Source organism: Rhea pennata, chromosome Z, assembly GCF_028389875.1.
Source record: "Rhea pennata isolate bPtePen1 chromosome Z, bPtePen1.pri, whole genome shotgun sequence".
Lineage (NCBI taxonomy): Eukaryota > Metazoa > Chordata > Aves > Rheiformes > Rheidae > Rhea > Rhea pennata.
The window spans coordinates 44,543,546-44,568,577 of record NC_084702.1 but is presented as its reverse complement, the minus strand read 5'-3'; positions in this window follow the sequence as shown (position 1 = coordinate 44,568,577).

Below are 25,032 nucleotides of genomic sequence, written 5' to 3'. Positions count from 1 at the left end.
AACTATTTTATAAGGCAGTTAAGGTTAGGTACAAATGAGTAGTAGCATAGTAAAAGTGCAAAAGCCAAGTGCAGTTAAAGACTCTGCAAATGCTGGAATGGAGAGGCAGAAGGATATAGACAGCACCCAGTTCTGAATCTTAAGGAATGAGTGGTGGTAAAAAGGAATTTGGAAAGCAGGATTATTTCTGACAATAACTGGTAATGAACTGCAGGATATGTAAAGCTTTCAGTTAACTCTGAAAAAGAAAATCAAAGAAAAAGCTCTCCTACAGTCATGATGAAAGAACTGGAGTCAGTGGAACATATATTAATTTCAAGTTGGTATACAAGCCATTAGGTGCCAAAAAGTCATATAGATACTGAAAAAAAGCTGCAGGCAGTGGATGATAAATAGGTAAAATGCAGATTTACAGTGGCAATCTTACAACACTAAGGATTTGTAAACTAAATGCATAGAACAAAAACTGTAGAAAGATCGAATCTGCGGTATCATCGAGGAGTAGGGGAATGGAACCTCTTTTGAACCACTGCCTTAAAGTAACAGAAGCTTTCACTGAAGCATGAATTATAGGCTGATAAAGCTCTTATATTTCTATTCAGTACTCTTGAAAGCTTCCCTTCACCCTAGGGAAGTGTACCTTAAACACTTCCTTAAATTATTGGTTCTCTGTTCCCTGATCCCCTTTGAAGGATCCACTTCCTGACAGTAAGAGGTCCTGAATAGAGTGAGACCACATAGGTATGTCTTGAAACTATCATTCCATTGATAAATATCCCTTGCAAATACCATATATTTTTTATAGAGTCAGAGATATTAAAATTTAAATATATTCCTCTCCTTTGATCTAGAGGAAAAGAAAACTTTTTAGAAGCTTCAAACAACTTTGGGAAAATCCAAAGTTCTTAGGGAACAGCAACGTGGGAGAAAGGGTAATGCAACAAAATGTATAAGAATAAGGTTAAAACTATCACTGCCATTAATCTCTCAGATGACAAGCAAGGAGTACAAAGTTCCTGTCTTACTATTTATGGAACATATATGCCAGTTCTAGCTACCTGATCCCTAATACAATCTCCACTAAAAAGAGAAAAGAAAGCTAAAAAAACTTACAGGAACCGCTTTCTCCCACCTTAGGGAGGAAGGGAAAGAGAGAGAGAAGGAGAGAGAAGACTGTTGAAGAGTTCTTTTCAAGTGCATTTTCTCCAGCATCATACAGCACATCTTCCCAACACCCTCTCGCCTTACAGGTCAAAAAACCTTATAAGTTAGCAACTCTTCTCAGAGCAATGCTGTGGTTTCTATACAGGCTTTTCTTACCATGTCTTTAGAGTGAAGCTGGCTGATCCACTTTATTTTTCTCTCTCTACAAAGACTGATTCATATTGTGAGAAAGGCCATAGCAATGTCACACAACAAACTAATTTCTATTAAAAATAACATACTTCCACTTCCTGGTTTCTTAGCTTCCTGTTTCCCCACCTTACCTTTTTCTTCACTTCAGCATTTTACTTCTTCTCTTCTGGATTCTCATCTAATATCTATGATTTTTGGACTCCATCATTCTCTATCCATATTTTTTTTCTTAACAAATCAAAGACTTACTGTTGTAGGAACGTTTTAAGAAAGATAGCTAGTCTTCTAGCAACGTGAACTATTGTTTAAAAGTTAGTTCCTTGATGCTGTTAAATATTCAAAATACTTCTCAAAGTAAAAGTTGGTTTTCAGCATCATTCACGTCAATATTTCATGTGAAATGTCATCTGTCATTCACTGTCCTCCTGCCTTGTACTTCCTTATCTCCTGTACTGCCTTGCACTTCCTGTTTTGTATTCTTGTAACTATAGGCCAAAGGGATATATTGATGGTCAATCATTTCAAACATGTCATTATCCTATTATTTCTATTTCAGGAAGATGGAGCTTTGCAGGATACTGACATGATGTCACTGGAATTCCTAAGTGGGGCTACAGCAGTTGCAGGTCTTTCAGTCCATAGATACAGGTGTGCCACCCATACTTTTTAGAACTGCAAGTATTGCAAATTATTTATTTTGCAATACTTATTTTACCACAAAATAGTTGTGAGTTCACTTGAGAGGCTTAATTACTCATACTGTCTGTGCACACATGCTTTCGTGTGCATAAACTTTGGACCATCAGCTACTTTCATCCAACTTTGACAGTAGTCTCTCAAAAATATTACTTTAATCTATGTTTTATGAAAAGAAGCTGCTAGGAAAAGGATACAATATTAGAATGTTTGCTAACAGAAAAACTGCTACATGCTGTCACCTTTAGTAGAGACCTAATAAAAACATTAGCTTCATTAGCTCTGCTGCTCATGGAACAAGGGATTTTAAAATTGACTGTAAACCATATGTGATAAGGTGACTTTCTTCTAGGTACTATTGAAACTAAAATACCTACAATAAATAAAATATACAGGACAGAAGTTAAAAAAAAACAAAAAAACTTTTTAACACTTTCACTGCAGTATTTGAATTGTTTTCACTGTTCTGCACATAATGTCTAAGAACAACTGTAGCAGGAGCAGATGACTGTGTAGTTCAGCCTTTCCACAACTTCTGTGGAGTTGGAGCTAATTTTTTAATTCTAAAACTAGCACTGCCCATTAATTGTCTGTTCATTGACATTAACTGTACACTGTTATTTCTCACAAAAAATTTATTCTGTGAGTCAGTCTGTCATCAGTGTCTACCTGAAGAGTGTGAAAAAGGTGAAATAGATTTTGACTTTTATAGGACAGCTAAGAGAATTCGTATTTTAGTACCCCCATTCACTCTTAATAATGCCCTCAGTCTACACAGGCAAATCCTTCTAATGAATACAGGATGGTATAATTACACTAACGTCAATTACTGTAATCAAGATTACAGCTGGTCCTCAAGACTTCAAGCGATTCCTTATCTGGACATGATGACCACTAGTTACAGCCAAGGGCACTGTCTTCTCCATAAATAATGTTCATACAGAACTTGATGTTCATACAGGTCTTGAACTACTCAGTTCAAACCCATGTTCCATAACTTAGTTGGATATTTCTGTGTGATATGTTCCCATATCCTCATAATATCTAACTGCAGTCACATTTTTGTTTGATACGTTTTTTATACAGCTGAAACTGGAGAGGTTTTCCCTTTCCACACTTGCTTTCTTTACTCTGAGCAGCCCTATAGCTGGTGATTAAGTCTTAATCTTTAAGGGGTTGATTTCTCTACAGCTCAAGAGAATTGTACATGCTTCTTAGCTGTCTGCTTTAATCACCAAAATTTTTGGAAAGGGACATTACCAGTCCACAAGTTCACATGATTTCTGTGGCACTGATTCTGCCACTCTGTGTGAGCTGGACTGTGAAAACATCTACCAAAGTGAGTACTTCAGGTAAATTGAAAAAAACCCCGCAAAATTCTAAAAACTAGTTCAGTTTGACATTGAGCTACTTGTGCTAGTTAGGACAGATCTAGTTGTGAACATCTTCAAATAGACATCATCTGGCACTTGATGTACTCTGAATTCAGAAAGCTTACACTTGCAGTTGAGATACTGCCAGGGTTATTTCTGATTAAAACAAACCAACACACAAACATGGCTACATCAAAACAATTTGTACTTGGCAGCTATATTCTGCCTAAGTCATACTTGAAGGATCTATAACTTTTTCTGAATTTAGTCCTAAGACTTTTTTACTCTGATTAGAGCCATATCAGACAATAAACTCAAATCTTAACCTTTCACAACTTTTACTTTAGGTGTCAAATCAGATTATGAGCTTGTGTTGTGGACTATCCCATGAAATTGTATGGACAGTATTATTATGGTGTCTTCCAGAAAGGTCCAGTCACTTTTCTACCTCATATTTAGAGAAATTGAAATATTGTTTAGTGCCTCTCCCCAAAATATTAGCTGTTAGAGTTAATAGCTGAGAGCAGAACCATGGATTATTAGTTGTCAATTAAGTCTCTGTTGGCAATCATTGTTTTGCTGCCTATTATTGTATTAAAATAGAAAGTCTTTGAATTGTTATGCACTGTGTACCTTATTGCTGCGTCTCAAGGAATAAAGTGATGTATGACCAGTTTGACCTCAATATAGCCTCATAAAGAGAAACTATTAAAAATCTTTTGTATTTTCGAGCTTGGGAAAAAGATGAATAGAATCACCATCTGTCACTTTGAGATTTTTAATGTGACATGATATATAAGCCAATATCTCTTTCCTTATCACTATGTTACAGTTCTTTCCATTTCACTCTCATTCTGAGGAACATGAAACTGAGAGTACTGAAAGGCATGGTCAAGTATAATTCTCATTGGGCTAGGAAAAAGAAATTGGAGAATAAATAACAAAGTTGAATAAAACGGTCCCTGGATCTAGACTAATGTGCCTTGTCACTGCTGTTGGTAGTATTGGGTAGTCATTAGCATTTGCCCTTGTCACTGGTAAGGACAGAGCATATACTAATGCATTAGAGGAAACCTTTCCAAAGGTTTCTCCACAAGCCTGGAGAGGTAAGAGCTTATCAGCCAGTCGGTAGATGTATCAGAAAAGCAGAATTGTTATAGCTTACTGTTATGAATTTTTCAGTATGCAAAATTTTATCTTATTCATCCACTCTTTTTTTGACTGAATGCTTCTTTTTCTGTTCATTATTGTTCTTACAACAACTACATCTCTACTAAACTGCCTTACCTGAGCTGGGAAAATAGGGCCCTAGATGGAGTTTATGGTTTGTAGAATTGAAAGCTAGAACTTTTCCACCCTCACATACCACCTTCAAACTCATAATCCTGAGTTTGTTGACTGTTTGCATAGAGGAACCAGAATGTAGAAAGAGGAAAGTCTAAGGAAAGGATTGTGTTAAATGGTCCTTATCAGAAACATCAGCTGCTTACTGCAGCTTACATGGGGGCATATAAGAGTCAGAGACCTCAGTCCTTTCTTTGAAAAGTGTAAGTTCTTTTTTTGTAAAAACTGGGAAAGGCCCCTTGAGACTACTTCTGTGTGCATGGCATAATTAAAATTTATGAGGCCAGACAGAAACAATTAGTGTAATTCTGTGTCCTTATATTAAGAGAGTTACCCGTAATGGGAATAACTGGCTTTCTGCCACTTCCTGAAAAAAAGAGTCACTGTTTCATTTTGTCATAGTAAATGCCAAGAGAAGAGGTTCTTGAAGTCTTCCATGTCCTGGAAATAAAGATTTTTCTGAGGCTTCAGGAACTAGAGGAAGGGGAAGGGGAGAGAAATAAAAGGGGAGAGGTAAGAGGAGAGAAGAAGAAAGGAGAGAGAAGAGAAAAGAAAAGCGAAGAGAAACATTTTGCTAATTGCATTGTGAGAGACCTTAAAGCACAGGACTGCATGATTGTGTCCAATATGAGGTCCCTCAGCAGGAAGATGATAAGGTCAGGCCTAAGACAGGTACCAGCCTGCTAAACACGGACAAGACTGAACTGTGTCCAGACAGGCCAAAGGGGGCTGATGAAAAATGTGTGCCTGTAAGCATATGTTTAGGCCACTGGTTGGGATCTAAGATGTACAAACTGCAATTAGATGCTTTCAGTGGATGCTGTAAAATGACCTCTTCTTACAGAGTCTGATGTCTTTGTGCATCTAACTCATAGTTTCTGCTAGCTTAGCACTAAGCTATCACTGCAGTGACAGTGTATGACAGATAATAGGAAGAGCTGAGGTCTGTGTTCAGAAATAGTATAAGCAAATCAAGCTCTGCTAAAATAAATGTGGTCAATTTTCCATTAATGCAGGACTGCTGCAGGCCAGTAACTATAGTGACAAGGATATGGCATGCATATGGCATGCTACTATATGAAGATCAGAAGAAACTCTTGGAAACTTAATTTAACTCAGAAACTGTTAGCTTATATTTTCTGAAAATGTAGACAGTATTCTACAATTATTTCATCCAATGAGATGCTGACTGTGCTTTTAGTATCTCACTGAAGGAAGATGCCATTTTCATTTGATGACTTTTCAATGGAAACAAGTAAAACCTCAGAAAAGATCATAATCATAGAATGGTAAGGTTGGAAGGGACTTCTGGAGATCATCTAGTCCAACCCTCAGCATAGCCCGCTATGGGGATTGAACCCATGACCTTGGCATTAGCAGCACCACACTCTAACCAACCGAGCTAAACCTACCTCAATCTAATGTCATCTCTGAAAAATGTTTCTTACAAAAACTATACGAGATCAGATTGTTTCAGGTGATTAGTGAATAGTCATTAGCCTGATACATTCACCTCTGACACCTTAAATTTCTCGGAATAACATTTCTGGAATATTCCTAGAACTTTTTCTTTTCTCTAATAATGTGAATTTGGAAGCCGAGCAGTTGTTGCACCCAGTTGGGGGATATCCGTGTTTGCTTTTTTTTTTAGATAGTATCTGTATTTTATTACACTGAAAAGAAAAATCTCCACTTCACTTTGAGCACCAGATATTACAATAGTTGTTTTCTTCCTCTGCTGTTCTTTGTTCTAAAGCTATGGGACATACATGATGAGTTGTTAACTTCCGTGTGCTACTTTGTCAATGATATTATGGAAAACTTATTAAGAGCAAATCAAAGTGGAGGGAGGAGGAAAATGCAGTTATGAAAGGCTTCAAAAAGCCCTGTAGCAATGTAAGCACAAGAAAGGTGTGGATTCAGTTTAGATTCTCAGCTGGGTGATTTGTGGTGAACATTTGTTGTTCAGTTGAATATGTGAGTCACGTAGAAACAGAAGGAAAGACATTTCTAAAGAAATCTTGGTATATACCTAGGTATCCTGTTTCCTCCAATTGGGTGAAAATTGATAAATTTACTTCCAGACATCATTTGATTTCCTCAAAACGTATCTTTAGCTCTAATCCTATTTTTCGTTTTGTTTTTCTCTTGTGAAGAAAAGGGGGAGTTGTCTGTGAACCAGAGCTTTTTTGCATTCTCTGAAGTAGTACTCTGCCGAAAATTTACCACTCGTCGTACAGATGAAGGAAATGAAAACTGTTATCACTCATTGAACGCGTGCCTTAAAAACAAGGTAAAGATATTATAGTTAAAAAAAAAAAGGAAAAAACAGGAAAAAGCCTGTATTTCTCTCGTTTTTAAAGTGTACTTTGCTCTATTATCAAAATACCCAACAATTTCTAAGGTATTTATCTAAGATATCTGTGAGATCTGTAAAGTAAGGAAGTGTTATCATCCTAGTTTTTGAGATAGGAACTGAAGCATAATGAGTCCATGCCTGAGAACACATTGCATGTCTGCACTAGAAAAACGCACTAAACTGAGATGCTCTGTTTTCTGCTGTCATCATAGCCATTGAATCATTTTTCTCCAAGACATTTATACCAGGAGCAGAACATCCAGAATGCCATCACTACTTCTTCATTTGAAATAATACTGTAAAGCCTGAATTTGTATTTCTAATCAATATAATTTGATTTTAAGAAATGAATGGCAGACAATAACACCATTTCTGTGGGGAAAATACCAGATGAGAGGGAAGTCATACAGTAGTGTACAGAACAGTTTTTTCAGCATGATTTGTGTGTGTTCGTTTGTTTGTTTATGTTATAGAAGGGATTATGGCCTGACCTGGATGAAATGAGGTGATACAAAACAGGAAATAGGGGCCATTTTCTACATGTCAGATGGCAGGAAATAAAGCAGATTTGTTATTACACAAAACACAAGTCTATATTTCCATCCTAATAGGGCACTCTCCCAAGCCCAATGAACTGAAACACACATAAAATGTGTTTACATCATGATGAGGCACATTTTAAATAGTGAATTCTAGTCTGAGCTTTCAAAGAGTGAAGGGACTAAGTCAGAAATACCAGGCTCAGCTTATTGAACACAAAGCACACTCTACTGAGCTATGCTACCTTTACAGTACAATCTATTACACCTGCTCTCTGTTTTTCTGCTACGTAAGTCATTTGACAAATAGCAGAATATTACCTCCATTTCAGGATGAATTTCTTTTCTTGGAGGGCTACAAAGATGATCAGAGGGCTGGAGCACCTGCCCTATGAGGAACGGTTGCGAGAGCTGGGCCTGTTTAGCCTGGGGAAGAGAAGACTGAGGGGGGATCTTATCAATGTGTTTAAGTATCTGAAGGGGGGGTGTCAAGGGGACAGGGACAAACTCTTTTGAGTTGTCCCATGTAACAGGACAAAAGGCAATGGGCAGAAATTGAAGCACAGGAAGTTTGGCCTGACCGTGAGGGGGAATTTCTTCCCTGTGAGAGTGACGGAGCACTGGCACAGGTTGCCCAGAGAGGTTGTGGAGTCTCCTTCTCTGGAGATCTTCAAGGCCCGCCTGGATGCAACCCTGTCTACCATGCTGTAGGTGTCCCTACTTGAGCAGGGAGGTTGGACTAGATGATCTCCAGAGGTCTCTTCCAACCTTACTGATTCTATGATTCTATAGATTCTATGATTCTATGATAGGCATCGCAAATGTATTGTAAGTGTGAAATCAGTACTCAAATTAGATAACTGGACTCTATTAATATTTTCATTAAGCATGTATTTGTATTACGTTCATTCTACTATTAGATGAAACATAAATACAGACAAGCTATAGTTAATAATTAGCTTTTAAAGACTGTAAATGTTATCATCTTCAGCTTTTTGTAGACCTGTACATTCACACAACTTGTCCTGTTGAGTTTAGTTGCACATTAATTCCTCTTAATTTCTATGAACTTCTAAGAGTAATATTTATTCTTATAAAGTCTTACATGAGCATACGTCAGAGCTATATCTGATGCTGGTGTAGATTCTTCTTTGGCTGGCAGAGATTATCCTTTGGTAAAGCTTTATAATATAAGGAGAGGCAATATGAATAGACTTCATTACTGTCATGAAGCAAAGATAGAAAACTTCAAACATTATATTAGCACACTTTATGTAGATTTATCGAATGTGTATTTATTTTCACAAAACCACTTAATCTAATATGCTCATTTCTATAAGAAAAAATAATACACATAGAGACTATGTGACTTACACCTATCACAGTAAAACTTTAGTATACAAGACCTAGGACACAGAAGTCATGGTAGTATTTAAACTGGTAGGCAGGGCTCCTGGAAGTCCTTATTACTGACTAGTTGTTGACATATCTATAATAATAATTAGGTGCACTGAAACTGGTAAGTTTGCTGTCCATCACTTTCCTTCCCTTTCCTGGATACCATTTTTGCCTGAATCAAGAAGATTTCCTTAAAACTAGTTTCTAAAGTTAAGACTCACAACTTCCCTCATTTAGTATGTTCCTTTCCCACAGTCTGAACAGAATGGATTCTTAGACTACAGGGCAGGCTCAGAGAAAAATATAACCATCATTGTCACAATTCCCTTTGAATGACCTTACTGTCTTCTAAGTGTAGAAAGTTTGCAGAATCCTGTGTCTGAAGAGCATTCTGAATATAGTGTGAGTTCATATCAGGGCCAGAGCTTCTGAGGAATTATAGCCATGCTCAACTTTATTTATTTCAGTCAATACCACTGAGATCACTAGCATTCCTAATAAGCTTAATGTTAAAATCTATTTATAGGGTTTTTTTGCATGCTTCAAGCAAATCACCAGGTGATTAAGAAGATTTTGGTAATTAAAGATCACAGTTGGTTCCAGTGTTGGTTAGGTCACATTCTCACTTGGATGGCAATCATTCAGTGTTTCAGGAAGTGAGCTTTGGAGTGGCTGTTGTTTAAAGCTGATTAATCAAACTTTTTAAAAGCATGTATTTGGTAATTACAGGTGTTTTTTCAACAGAAGTTTCTTCTGCTAACAAGGAGGCACGATTTTCGTGAAATAGTAAGGATAGTCAGTGCTCCTTTTCAAGTGAAGCCTACAGTTGCAGCTACAGTAGGTTGGCATTTCTAACAAAAATAAAAATGTTTTTGTGTGTGTAGTACAACTAGAAAAGATTGTATCAGCAATATTAAAATGTTCAGGAAAAGCAAAAGCAAAACTTTTAGTCTGAAATTAAATCAGTCCAGCTATAAGTTATTATTCCTTAATTGTCATCACTGATTGCTTATTATAAAAGCAGCCTATTTTTGGTAATTGATCCTGGATCCCAATCATGGAATAAATGAAAATCTAATTTGATTTTAACATAGTAGTTGATACAGATGTTTTTTTCTTGCACCAAAATATTTCATATACATTGTTACATATTTTTCAGTTCCTCTTGCTCTGCAATATTCTCCCTATCTTTTTCCAGCTCCCTTCCCTCTTCTCCACCTATGTAACAAAACAGACAATGCTTTAGAATTAACTTCCTATTTCATTTATTTCAGTTACTCTCATTATTTTCTGCATAGGGATTGGTGTGTGAAGTATACATACAAAGTCATGCTCTAACAGAGGCCAAATGTATTCATATATTTTATAAATGGTTTTCAGGTACCTATATTACTTGGGATCAGTATTCTGCACATGAATTCCCATTTCAGTCTTATTTAGGTGTATTTTATAAAGGATATTTTCCAGTTTTGACAGTAGCTTTAATTAAAGTACTAAGAACAACTGTATAGAGTATACATTTTCCATTTTGCAAAAGATTTTGATTTTTCAACATCTGGCTTCATCTGGTTTCAAGTAAAACCAAACCAAAAGTTTTAAATTCTGAGAAGGGAAATTCTGGGAAAATAATTTCTCAGGTTGTTAGAAACTCTTCTTATCATCCAAGAAAATAAAATAGTTCCATTATGGACTTTCTTTTTGTTTCTCTTTACATAGAGGAAATATGATTTTTTAGAAAAAAAAAAATGAATTCATTAAGTTCTATCTTTTATTCTGAAAATCATGAAACAAGACATCAAAGCTTTTTCAACTTTATCAGAAATTTTCAGTCCTCTGCTTCTATCACACTGACTAAAAATATATGCCTTATTTCTAGCTTAATTCAGCTTCCACTTGGTTTGTTATGAGTTTTTTCTGGCAAACTGGGGAGGCCATCTGCTACCAGAAATTATTTCCCATAATAATTATGAATCTTCTGTTGAATAAACTGGAGGGATTCAGTTTTTCCTCTCTTTTACTGAAAAACATATTTTGAAAATGAAGGCTCATTTTCTACTGTTCTGTCTAGATTAAAGAATAACCATAATATATCAGAGATCTTCTTTTCTAAATCTTTTAACACAATTCAGTTCAAGATATCTGGTCCTGCTAATAAAAAAAAAAAGTAGTAAGTTTGTTGTTTAATTTTTCTATGGACATCTAAAGAGTATTTCCTTACAGTTAGCTATGACACATTTGAATTTTCTTACTATCCTTTTCTTCCCTTTTGTGTTGTCTGTCATTTTCTAATTATCTGTTTTGCTTTTCCAGATACCTACATATCTACTTTCTTAACAGAATCGATTAATTAAACAAATATCCTTGTGTATTTTTGAGAATCACGTATTTTAAGTACGTAATAAAACATCTTAAAATCATTTGATTATCAATTAAAATTTCAGTCTATTACCATTGATATATTTCCTTTAATCTTTGGAAAATTAAGCCAAAATTATCTGTGCAATCTAATCAAGAGTATATTTTCTTTAGCACATATGTATTTGTTTAGTCTGTTCAGCAAGTTGGGCCTTGACTTTCAGTTCAGTGATCTGTTATGTTTTGTTTTCTGTCCAATCTGTTGTAAAATAATGCCATGTATCGTGTGTTAGAAAGTTATCATTTATAATTTTTGGAAATTTATGGTTTATTGTATAAGACCTCCAAAATGAAGTCCTCTAGACAGAGTTTTTCCATTGACTGCCTTTTCATATATGTATGCAGGTAAGTGTTTAAGGAATGGATCACTTTTTTTCATATATGATTTGTCAGTTTGTCACAAGTTCTAAGCAGTGTATCATCTACCACATTATTAGTTGGAACATTGATTGACAGATACTCCATAGATCATATTTCTGAATTGTCATTCTGCAGTGAGTGACATCTGCCATGCTTTTCAGCCTCCTATCTAGGATATATAAACTGTACATGTAGAACAATGCTGTAGAAGTACTTAATTTGTCAATAAAGTGCTATCTGCATCATCTGCTTTGCACCAACCTTTACTGTCTCAGTCTTTAGAGATGATAGAGCATTTGTTTTTATGGATCATTGTAGAAGGAAAGTGTGTAGAAAGTGTGAGGAATACAGCTTGTGCAAGATAATTTACTTTGGGCCGTCTTGAAGGGTTTTAGTGTCATCCATAGGGAACAGAAGAATTCCTGAAATGGAAGTGACACAAACTATATAGCATTATGAGCAACGAATAATTGCTAGATAGTTCTTGACCTATTTGCAAGTGAAATGTTGATCTGTGTGTATAGTTTTGAAATTATTTGAAGAATTCAGAATCTGTTTGCAAGTAATGATGAAAACATAGGGCTATATTCATTAAATGAAAGGTTACTAAGATAGTTCTACAAATGGTAAGTACCTTGTTTATTTTGCTGAGTACCATTGGAAAATACTACAGAAAAAGGAAAGAAACACTAGAGCAAGATCATCTGCTTAGTAGTGTGAGATAGAAGTTAAGCTGAAAGGCTTGTCATTCATGGGGAGAAATGGAGTGGTTGTAATGACAAGATCTGTATCTGCAGTTTTCTATCAAAAATAATTCTTGATAGCAGGCTTTTCTGTTACTAACAGTTGAATTCATGTTTTTGTTTTGTAGGCGATCAGTATGAAAATTCTTTCTTAAAATGATCTTTCAACTATAATTCTTGTTCTGTATAAGCAGGATCCCAGCCAAAAATTTGCATAAAAACATTTTTCTATTTCTCTTTTTAGAGGAGCACACCATCTAACTACCCCCCAATGGCATATGAAGCATTTAGAAATGTTCCTGAAATATGTCGTTAGTTTGATATTTCCTTTGTTCATTGTCGGTTTTCTGGACTTGTTAAAGGAAGTGATCTTACAAGAGAATTATCATAGAACCATAGAATTGGTAAGGTTGGAAGGGACCTCTGGAGATCATCTAGTCCAACCCCCAAATGAGTGGTCTGAACAGGGATCAGACCCATGACCTTGGCATTATTAGCACCATGCTCTAACCAACTGAGCTAATTATTGTTAATGAACTCATAACTGCTACATTTTTTTTCAGCCTCACCCTTTTCCAACATTAAGGTAGTTTTATTTGAAATATTTGTGCTGTTGCCAGTATTTTTTTGTACCTTGCATACCAGAAAAAATAACTCAATATTTAGCTACATTTTTTTTCTTTATGTTCATTTCCCTCTGGTGCTTGGGCAATTTGCCGACTGTCTGAATTTAAAATGGCCAATGAATCTTAGAAAGTTATTGTATACAATACCCCCACAAAAAGTAAATTGGATCAATGAAGTATGTTATATTTTGGGATTATGACTGAATCATTTAGAACATAGGTTATGATCGAAGGCAGAAGAAAATACAGATTTCATCATCTTTGTTAAACCAGTAATTCAGATAGTGACTTTTCAGCTGCTATCACACGGCTAATAAGAAAAAGTAAATCTTAAAAAAACCTTAGCTATTTAAATTTTAAAATCATTTAGATTTTCTGACAAAATGGAGTGGAATCATCTGTTTCCATCTATTTCCATACATACTCTTGAACAATATATATTAGGGAACTCCTGAGAATCCTGAGCCGGATTGATGATAATAAGACCACCAGTTTTGTTTCTTCTATTGGTTACCTTTTCCTTTTTAAATCATCTGGCAAAAGAGGAAATGAAAAAGTTACAAAGCAGAACAAAAAAGTAATTGTTTGCCAGCATTTTCAGTAGGTAAAGTATAGAACCTTGTGTTCACTTCTGCTACACTGTAACCTATTCTGTGAAAAAACTCAGAGGAAAGCCGAGCAGGTTGTATTTTCAAAGAGCATTATATATGTTTTTAATTATGCTCTGTCATTCTCATTAAGAAAGTACTGAATGAAGTACAAAGAAGTTTGTCAGTTCAAGTTGTCAAAATGAAATCACTTAGGGCAGATTAGAAAGAAGAAAACTAGATTCAACAAGTGAACCAATTCATTTGATTTTGATGTCCAAACTGCCTTTGCTATCATTTGAAACAGGAATGCTATAGCAGCTCTATAAAATTTTCAGTATTTCTGAAATTATTTGTAACTGTCATGTAAATCTTTTTTTTATGCTTGGAACACAAAGGCAGTATTTTTTACACATCTTGCCTTGATTTTCAGTGGTTCTGTTTTGAGAATATCATGTTAATGGTGTAATACATTGTTTCCTCTATTACAGACATTTTGTTCACAGCTTATTTTTGACTAAAGATGTGAAGTGAATTCTCTAATTGATAAAGATTTCAGATAAACTTGTCTTCTTTTTTAGGAAAACTTATTTTTTCAGTATGGAGAAGCTGGTACTTTTCAAGAACCTCCTATGATTTTTGGTAACATGCATATTTTCAGTCCTTATCAAAGAAGTAAGAAAGTAGGAAAAATTTAATAGTAGTAAAAACATTGACCATGACAACGGTTATATGGAGCCACCCAGAAAACAGGAACTCTGACATTTTTCCAAAGTTTCTATAAGAACTCATGAACTCCAGCAACTTAATTTGCATTTAAACTGAAGATAAATTCCAGTACCTCTACACTATATTCACTAACACTTCAAATTTTGGGCTACTAAATAAATAGAGCCAGTTCATTTCAACTATTTATCAACTATCATCAGTTAAGGACATTATTGGTGCCCGAACTGAGGATCAGTGATTTTAACAGATACTATGGTACTGCAGCAGGAGGAATGATAAACAGTATGTACCTTATATTGTGGTCATACAGTAAATCTGTTTAAATCAGAATGAGATACGGTTAATACAAGAGATACTCTTTAACCTGTGTAAAAAAGTTAAAATTCTATATGTAAAATAGATTAGGTATTAGGTACATGATAAAGAAACCATGTTCTTTATTCAGCAAAACTGATTCTCCATGCAAAAACATTGCTTTCTGAAGAACTACCATTTTGAAATTAAGAATTTAAAGAAGCTTGAAATAAGAAAGCAAATTTGCTCTGTAAGAAGTTAAAACTGAGCTGTGGAGAGGTACATGGATGGCTAAACTTAACTTATTAGTTCTAAAATGTCCAACATTTAGTCAGGATTTGAACAGAAAGGGTATAGAACTGCTCAAAGACCAACATAGCAGAAATACAAATTCATGATATGCTTCTGGTGCCTGGTTGACTTTCAAACATGATCAGTGACTGAGGCCCAAATTCCTCTTAGCTAGTAGATATTGGCTCTGTCAGATTCCATGCCAGCTGTATCCCCAACTGATTAAGTTGATAGAAATCATACTGGTTCCAGAAGCATCTGATACTGTAATGGGAGTTTCAAAATTCACTGATGTATTACAACACAGCTTTCATCCACAGTGATCTAGTCATGATACAAATAGTGCCTAACTGCATACTTGCAAAACTTACGATTTCATAGAACTTACCAAAAAATTCTCATCGAGAAGCTTTTTCTAGATGCATTTTTTTTATGCTGTTCTAAAAATCAGTGATTTAGTATACCAATACATGTCCATGCATTAGAACAGGCTAGGGGCCAACCAGCAGCTTTGCAGAGAAGGCCCTGGAGGTCCTGGCTGGAAACAAGTTGAACACAGACCACAAATAGCCATTGCAGCAAAAGCAGTGAAACCAGGAACTTACCAAATAATTTCCCTTGAGTGACAGCTGAGGAGTCTGGTTCTGTTAGTGAGCTCTGCATTCTTCCCAAGCTTGTCTCCCTTCAAGTACACTAGAACTCATGAATAAAATGAGAGTGGGAAGGGGACAGTAAGGAAGGAAGGGCTACAGCTTATTGGCCACTGCCATTTTCTCTAGTTTAATGCTGTGAATATTTAAGAAGAAATAAAAATGATTTCGTAAACATACATTCCTCGTCATCATGATTGCAAGTACACCTGCAGCTGTCTGCAGATGAAAAAGTCAATGACAGCAGGGAATACCTTCATAGTAATAACACCTCATGTCTTAGTATTCCTTCAAAGGAACTTAGCATACTTGTAAATGTTAGACTGTTGCGAAAGAAGGAACATTACTGGAAGGATAACGAAGGCTTTATATGGAATCATAGGAAGGAATGATGGTAGAAAGCCCTTTCCTGAAAGGCAGGAGAAGGTATATAAATAAAGATCTTGACCTTTTAATAAAAAGTAGTTTTTTACATTGCTTGAAAGCTAAGTAGATCCTAATTTAAAAAACACATAATCCAGTTCAAGTTTTGACTTGAAATAGGTTTAAGGTTGTACCTAAAATGTTTCAGAAGAAAAGTAAATTTGAAGTTTAGTAGATTAGACCATTATAAAATAAGATTAACATTCTGAAATGACTAAGTGCTTGGAAGAATGAAAGCTACCCTATTAGTTTTAAATCAGCAACATGGGTAAATCATATTTCAGAAACTTCAGTAAAGAGCTGATTTTTTTGTGGTGATGATTGTGCATTACCCCTCCAAATTCAGTAAAGTTGTCTCTCTATATATCAGCAGAAAAGTTGGTACATAAAATTTCAGTGCTGTTGTCTTGACAGATCAAGTGTATTCACTAACAGTTCTGGATTTTGTCAATAGTGTAATGTTCCATAAATGCTAAAGAAGTGTTCTATAAACAATCCACACAGAGGTAGAAGTCCCCTGATACATAATGAATGGCAGTCTAACATTCAGGATTTTAATACTCAGAGAGGGATTACAAAGTTGAAAAGGTTAAAGCCTCACATATTCATACTTACTCAGCAAACACTAATAAAACTTTTGATTTTGGTGATTTTCCATAAGTGCTGCGGTATCTGAAATTTGATCTCACAAAAACTTTAATACACTGTACAAAATAGTCTTAAGTAAAAATGTACAGAAAAGGAAGATATCCCAAATCAGATCTCTGAGAACCAATAAAGCGTGTAAACCTGGATCTTTTCTAAATTTATCTGGAGACAAATTGTCAACAGCTAGAGTGCTAAGTATGACTTAAAGAATAGCAGTATTGGGTAACCTTCTGATAGACAATGATCATATCAAGTACCTCTGAGAGACCAAGTAAAAGTGATAGGGCTCTTAAAAATTGAAACCAATAGCAGTCAATAAATCATTATATATCTTTAATAACAGTTACTATGTGATAGTGTATATTGAAATGTGATTGAATTTTTTTTGGATAAGTGAGATGGGGTAAGATGAGTTTACAACTGATTATAAGTAATCTTTCCATGTACTTTTGAGAAAAACATAAATGGAAACTGACAGAAAATTAAGTTTTTCATTGGTTGCTGAGAAAAGTTTCTAAATAACAAGATGGAATTATTAAGGTTAGTTTAAAATTAATGGATTTTTTTTTCAATTTTCAGTGGTAAACTCACTGTTCCCTCAATCACAGAAGCATCAGTAAACTTATAGAGAGCCAATAAGAGACTTAGAGCAGATGCTGTTGGCCTCAGACTTTGCAGTTCTTTAAGTGGGACAGATGTCTTAGAAGTACTTCATGGCCCTGAAGGACACACTAAGGACCTTTGGTCAGATATAAGGATAATCAGTAAATTGGGTTAATTTCCAATCAGCACTCTAAAAATTGAAGGCTTGTTCGTGTAATAGTGATAGAAATTATTACAAGCGGATGCAATTACTGTTACTCCACTGCAAGGAGTAATAGTCTATTAACCAATGTTGTTGCGTTAAAAGACTGTCTTTAGTGGTAGAAAGAACTGCCAGATGATAGCTCTAAGAATAGCACTAGAGAATAGTGCAACAAACCGTTTTCATATTCAAACATAGACACCATGAAGGCTTTACAGATTATTCAAAGATGAAAAAAAATCTTCTTGACCTCAAACCTGTTGCTTAGTCTGGTACTTACAGAAAGGAAAGAACTCATTAAATCATTTTCTCAAATAATGTATTTCTACAATAAATTCTTTTTAAAACGAATGTTCTAAAATCAGAAGCAAACTTTCTTATTGTTTCTGAATGTCAGGAATCCGTAAATTATGGCCTGTGACATACTATGTTAGTGGAATTTTGACATATATTGTAATAAAAGTAGTGTAAAATAGTTACTTCATTCAACAGAAATACAGATTTTTCTGTACAAAAGTTTTGTTTTCAGAGATCAACAGGTTCAGCTGTTTCACAAAGCTACATAGTATAATTTCTGGAACTAAGCATGGTGCAGAAAAATTTTCTAGTGATACCTTTGAGAGCTTTCACAAACCGTACAGGCTCAGATGATTTCTCTTCTCTGCAACTGTCTTGAGTATTGAAGTCCCCTTTCAGTTTCTGGGTTTGTACTTCATGTTTACCTTATTTATCTTTTTTAGCAGGGTAGGAGGGTCTGCCTCACTGTTGGAGATTCCTAGTATACAGTTTACAGTCACGTACCCTCTGGTACATTTATTTACACTCAGATTTTCTCCTAGTCACTGCTAGAGCTTCTTTACTCCCTTGTTCTGACTGCACCTGTGGTAAGAAGAAAAACTTAGTCCTCCACCACTGAAAGTGAGCAAAAGGGAGCAAATAGCTTCTCAGTCATTCAGCAGTAGCAGCTGGATAGACCATGGGATTCAAGAGTGACCGTTCATTTTCTGCCACCTCTTGAGGAAGTCTAGGCTTTTGCCTCTGTGTAGGCATGACATACTGATAAACCAGCATGTTAGATTGATAAACCCATTGAAGTTCAGAATTACCTTGGACAGAGCATGAACCTAAACGTTACAGGCAAAGTCCTGAAGGCACTGTCTTCTGCAGGACACTGAAGATCAAATCACAGCCTTTATGCTGTGTTCTCTCCTGGTGTCACCTTTACCGCTCTCTATGGAGTAGTTGGAAGAACCATGGGGAAACTGCATCTTTAAATCTGTAATTCAAATGTAACAAGTACACATTGAAAGTGCTTGTGTAAAGGAACAAATCTAAACTTTTCAAAGATAAAAAAATATATGGAAAACTAAAAAGAACAAGCTTGTTTTACTTCAATCTACAGTACAAAAAATAAAATTCCCACTGGAAGCGTCATAAAGGATCGAGGTGCATGTTAGTGAATATGTGTGTACAACCCAGTTAGGCAGTGGCCTGTGATTTTGGAAAGCTCATGGCTGCACTTTCTTAGACATAATTACGTAAGTGAAGATACTTCGAAGCATAGACGATTTTGAAAAGTCCAAATGGTCTAAAACAACACTAATGGAAAATAAACTGAGACAGAAATATAATAGAGAGTGAACTTCTAATGACATAATTATTCCTAGCATTTAACAGTTACATGGAAGAGAAGAAACATGAGTAACTGCTCCAGTTACTACTTTTCTTCTGGGTAACAGACAACAAAAATTTATAATTCACAATATATATACATGTGGTGCATGTAGGACACAGAGAGAGAGAGGTTCAGTTTTTCTGTTTGCATGCTGTTGCACCAAGAGCACTGCATTTGTTATTTTTTAAGGGAAGTGCTGCTTTTTTATTTTGGAAAAGTAACTAATTTCAGAATAATCCTAATCAACATCCACAATGTTTGGCTCTGAACCATGAGAATAGAAGGCAGATAGTTCTGTACTTAAGTTTTCTTTTACTTAGGAAAACCTGTAGCAATTGAAGAGACATTGCTACATTGCTGATGCCCATTGAAAGTGTTCTGCCATGTCTTTACAAGCCTCAGCATATGTAATACAACATTGATCCTGAATTAGTCCATGATATGTCCTATAGGCTTCTGTATATAGAAAAGATTAGACATACAGTCAGCAATGCTAAGACTTGCTTGACTAAGACACCATTAATGCCAAATTAATTAGGATTATAATGTAAAATTGATAACCAGTGTAAAAGGGAGTATCCAAGAGAAATTTGATATAGCAAACAATTCTTTTTGTTCTCCATAAAGTTTTGTTAAATCATCCAGTTGCGGCCTAAGAACATTACAATTTCCTTACCTATAGTTTGCAGTTCAGTTCATTTTTCTCTTGTTTTTCCTTCCTGTATTTGCTTTTTATCTTCCTCTACCCAACTGTTATCCGTACTATAGTATCGCTCTATGAGAAGTGTTTCTTCACAGCAGTTTTACCTCAGTGCTAGGTAGGATTTCATTTACCCTAAAATACTTAAATCTGTGATAACAATTCATAGAGATTTTTTGCAGCCCTAATTCAAGCTTAAACCTTAGAAAGGAAACAGTTTCTCCACAGACACAGCTCTTCATCTTTCATCTCCATTTTGAGGGTATTTTATTGAAATTTATCTTTGCAAATATAACTGCAATGTAATTCTTCTTTGACTATGAAAGAAAGTGGGAAGCAGATGAATATATAAATTCATTTATATGCAGGCATGCTCTCATACCAAATCACTACCATTACACTGTCAATCTAAATTAGGGCACCTAAGATTAAAGTTGGGTGATTTTGCCTGCACTTGCTCACAGCATTAGAAATAGCACATGCAGGATTATTAGCATACTAAACTAATCCCATTCTCTCAAAATATCCATGAAGAAGATAGAAAAGCCATATTTAAATAATGCAAAAGAATGGAAAAGACAGCTAGTGCATTTTGCTAAAGATGTTAGAAAATTACTTGCAATTTTCGTAATGATGGTGACAGAATAATAATTCGAATTTTAGATTTCAATGTTTTCTTGAGCATAGGACAAAACAAATAGGTATTTTTGTCTGTAGAGCTAAACATGTTTATACATTCAAGAAAAATCTTAAGATGTAAGCCTTTAGTACTCATGAATTTGGATGTATGTAAATCAAAACGCATGAATGGTGAACTGGGAAGTAGGAAGATAAACTGGTAAAAGGTAGATTAAAATGTCATTGATTTCCTATTAATTCATAAATTTGTCATTTTATTCACTAACCTACTTAGTCATTCCTGGGAGAATGTGTTAATTTGCCCACGTACAGTGAGGCATCCTTAGTCGTAACTATCACTCAGTTATTTATACAAATGGAATGCTTTTCAACTGATGAATATTTACTGCAGTTTTGTAATTTCCTAGACTTTTTAATGGAAGATGATTTAATAAGCAATTAGTTTCTATGTGGAACATATGTGACCAGAAACCGCTGAACAGGAGCAGTTGTAGTATAGTAATATGACAAGATAAAGTTTAAAAATACGATGATTTTACTATTACGAGATTTCAGACAACTTCCAATGTAACATACATTAAGCCTTTAAAAGATTGAGTCCAGAAATCTTGAGTGTGGAAAACTGCTGAAGCAGGATGAAAAGAGACTTCTGTATCCTTTACATACTATTGCAGGGACTGGAGTAGCGTTTGTCACAGCTTAGATAGGCTTAGAGGCTTTTTGATTAAAGATTTCCTAGACTATGTACTGACTGCTATCTTTTCACTTAAGTGTGTTGCTACATCCTTATTTTTACCATTGGTTTACCCCTTTCAAGCTTGCAAGCCCACTCTACATCTTGATTTTACTGTAGACTTGTTGAAATAATTGATTTTAGTTTTTCATTACCAGACTTGAGATCTGACTTCTGATAATTAATTAATTAACAGAATGATTATATAGCAACATTCATCTGAGGATTGTCCTGAAAAGTATTTGTTTATTATTGTGAGATAAGTAAGTAAGATTGAGGAGATTGTCATTAAAATTGAGGAGGTTCTTAGCCAGAATATGGCAACAGAGCACATCCTCTGGAGGGTGGAGATCAACTGTAAACAAGATATGTTATCGCTGCATGGAAAGAAAGGAAGATTGTTTTTAATTAATGTTTTCTTAATGTAATGGTTGAAAGCTGTGGTCAGGATCAAGATTCCCTCCACGGAGCTTTTCTTAGACAGATGTTGGGGAAAAAAGCCTCTGTATTAAGTTGCTTAAAATCTAATGTAAATAAGATACAAGTAGTGAACATAGCAAAAGAATAGCAGGGAATGGAAAAGGAACAAGAAACATTAAATCCCTAAGGATGTGTGATTTGATAGATTATCTCTGTGTACTCTTGAAAAAAGGCATTCAAGTGAAAATTTTTTGAAAATTTTTGTGGTGCACAGTTACACAAATGATCTGCTTACTAGAAAGTACAGCAAAATAGGTCTGAAAGTATAGAGGAGATGGCAAAGGCCAAGTAGAAAATTTGACTCATGAAAAGATGAAATGGATTTAATTGCCGTGTAAGAAATAATGCATTTAATGAAAGAGACGGGCATATTATCTCAGCGTGTTTCAGAGAAATCTTTGTGAAAGAAGGTGTATATAGGAGTAAGGTTTATTGCTTTTGCTGTGTAAGTGAAAGGCTGATGAAGTTTTTGAAGAATCTCTGCTAGCATAAAAATAAGGATGTGTTGGTAGGAGAGTTTTGAGCACTTGAGCACTTGAGAAATGGCTGTGCCAGCTCTTCCAAAAAGGATGCTACAGTCTTACCAGGAGTATGAAAATCACAGCGCTACATTTATTTCCTAAAGCAATTGACACTTACAGGTTCATACTGTTTATTTTAGAACAATGGCCATTTCGCCTACCCAATAAAAATATCAGTAATCCTATAACAAAGAGTAATAGTACTATTATTTAATACATCTTTTCAGAACAAAGTTAGTTAACTTTATTGTCTGATACTCATATTTTTATTAACTCAGTGCTCATCTCTTGCTTTGCAGTTCTTCAGTAGACCACTGTCATGATTTTGCAAATGCTATGTAATAATGTAAGAACCCCAGTCAGAGAAGTAAATTTGGACTTGATGAATAAAATTATTTCAAAAATGTCAAGAACTACAATGGACCAGATAGCTTTATTGATGCAATGGACAGAGACTTGCAGCTGTCAGAATTTTTAGAGAAAACATTAGCCTTGTAAGCAATGCACTTCTAGGTTAAAAAATGTTTAAAAGTGGCTTGTTTATTTTTCTACCTGCTGCTTAACAGGACTCTGTAGATTCTGTACATACAGTTATTTTCATATGCCTAAACACTTCAATCTCTTATCTTACATATAAGAAGTAATGACCTCGTTTGGTGAAATTCAGCCTCTCCAGGATGGATGCAGCAGCCTCTCATGCTTAAAATATTTCAGACTTCAGTGTGGAATACCCCAGAAGAGGTAGCATCTCAACTGCATGATTTCTGGTTTATTAAGTTAAAGCTTCAAGTGCTATAGCACTCAAGCACTTGTTAAGTAGAACTGGCTCTCTAACTGACTGTTGCCTTTTGAATTAAGCTCCAGATATCCAAATGTAACAATATAGGCCACTGTATGTTTTCCTGGATTCCTGACCTCATCTTCCTACAAAGTGACTGATAAATTTCTACTTCATCAGATGTCGTTCAAAAAATACAAAAGAAAAGAAAGACATCAGGGATTTCATTTATAGTTTCATACAGTGATAATTAACCAAGTTAATCTGAGCAAATGTAGGATCCTAATAGAATTGGATATTTATTAGAAAACTAATTAGTGTTACTAGTATTACTAAGTGATAACTGCAGTTTAGTTCTTGTTACTGTAGTGTCTTTCTTGAGACTAAAAAGTTCAAATTTTCTTTTAATATTACTCAATTATTATTTGGAACAGAGGACAAAGATAAGTTAATACTTGAGATCTAGGTCTGGCAAATACTGAATCTCTGAGTAATTTGAAATAAATAGCTTTCCTGTATAAGCAAAGCTTCTTATATGCACAAGCATTTCCAGGATCACTGTCATACTATAAGGGCATAGTCCATGAATTTTTCACAGATACAGATTTCAACCCAGACAGGGTTTAATAGCTTAAACACATAGATTAATTTCTTTTTCTTCACTTTTAACACATATTTTAAATCTTGTGCATTATAAACATCTATTTATACAAAAGACTATAATTACTTTGAACAAAATATTCATGTTCCTTCTAAATAATGTAACTTTGGAGAATATGAAAGGTTGATTTGTTTCCTATTCAAAAGTCAAAATTGTATCTCCAGAAGACTTTAATAACATGTAAATAATGTCTTAGATTGAAATCATCTGCAAATGAATCATAAAAAGTTCCCAAGCAGCTATTTCTTGTTTTATTCAGTTCTTTGCTGCATACCAAACCATCTCTTTATTAATGACCTATATTATAGAAAAAAAATTAGATCATTCTCTACATCTCAGAACATCAGCAGATCTTAATATCTGAAGCATAATATGAGTGAGTCATAGCAGAAAATTGGAAACACAGACCCATTTCAAATGTGTAACTTGTTAAAGCTGATGCTCTTGTGAAGGTTGACCTCATGTAAAATGTGGTGGAATGAATAAATAATCCTCCATAAAACTACTTTTCCTCAAGTGCATTCAGAATTTTTTTCACTCAGTCTTTGGTACTCCATGAATTCCAGATTTTTTCATCTTTAATAGAAAGGGAACAATCTGTTCTGGATGTATTGGCATTCATTTTTCTCTACTATAGCATTCTAGTTTCTTTCAAACACTGTTTCTTTCAAACAGTGAACTTAAACTTATGTTTTAGGAAAAAACAATAATAAAATCTAAATGAATTAACAATTTTTCAGCCTTAATTAAATAATAAAGCCACCTTTATTTAGAAGTCTTAGCACAACTGCTTCTAGATGTTGACCAAAATCATTGCTATGGTATTTAGGCAGCAAATCAACTCACTACACTGATGTGTCACATATCAGCTAATCTATATCTTAATAGGCTTTACCCATTTAAAAATCCAGTTTAGTTGTGTGTTTTATGATTGCTACAACAAACTTCATGTTTGCATGCTTAGTAGCAGCTCTCTGAGCTTCCTTGCTGCAGCAGTTTGATGAGTAGAGCACCAGCTCAGAAGTCAGGGTCAGGTTCTGGTGGCTGTGCCAGTGCTAAGCTACTGCTGCTACACAGGACAAACAATTTTTACCAGTAAGTTGTATACCTGGAGGGTATACAAATATATTGCAATATTACTTGAATCTACAGATGAATATTCTCTTCCTGGCGTATGCAATATGCTGGAAACTGAACAGCAGTTCTCAA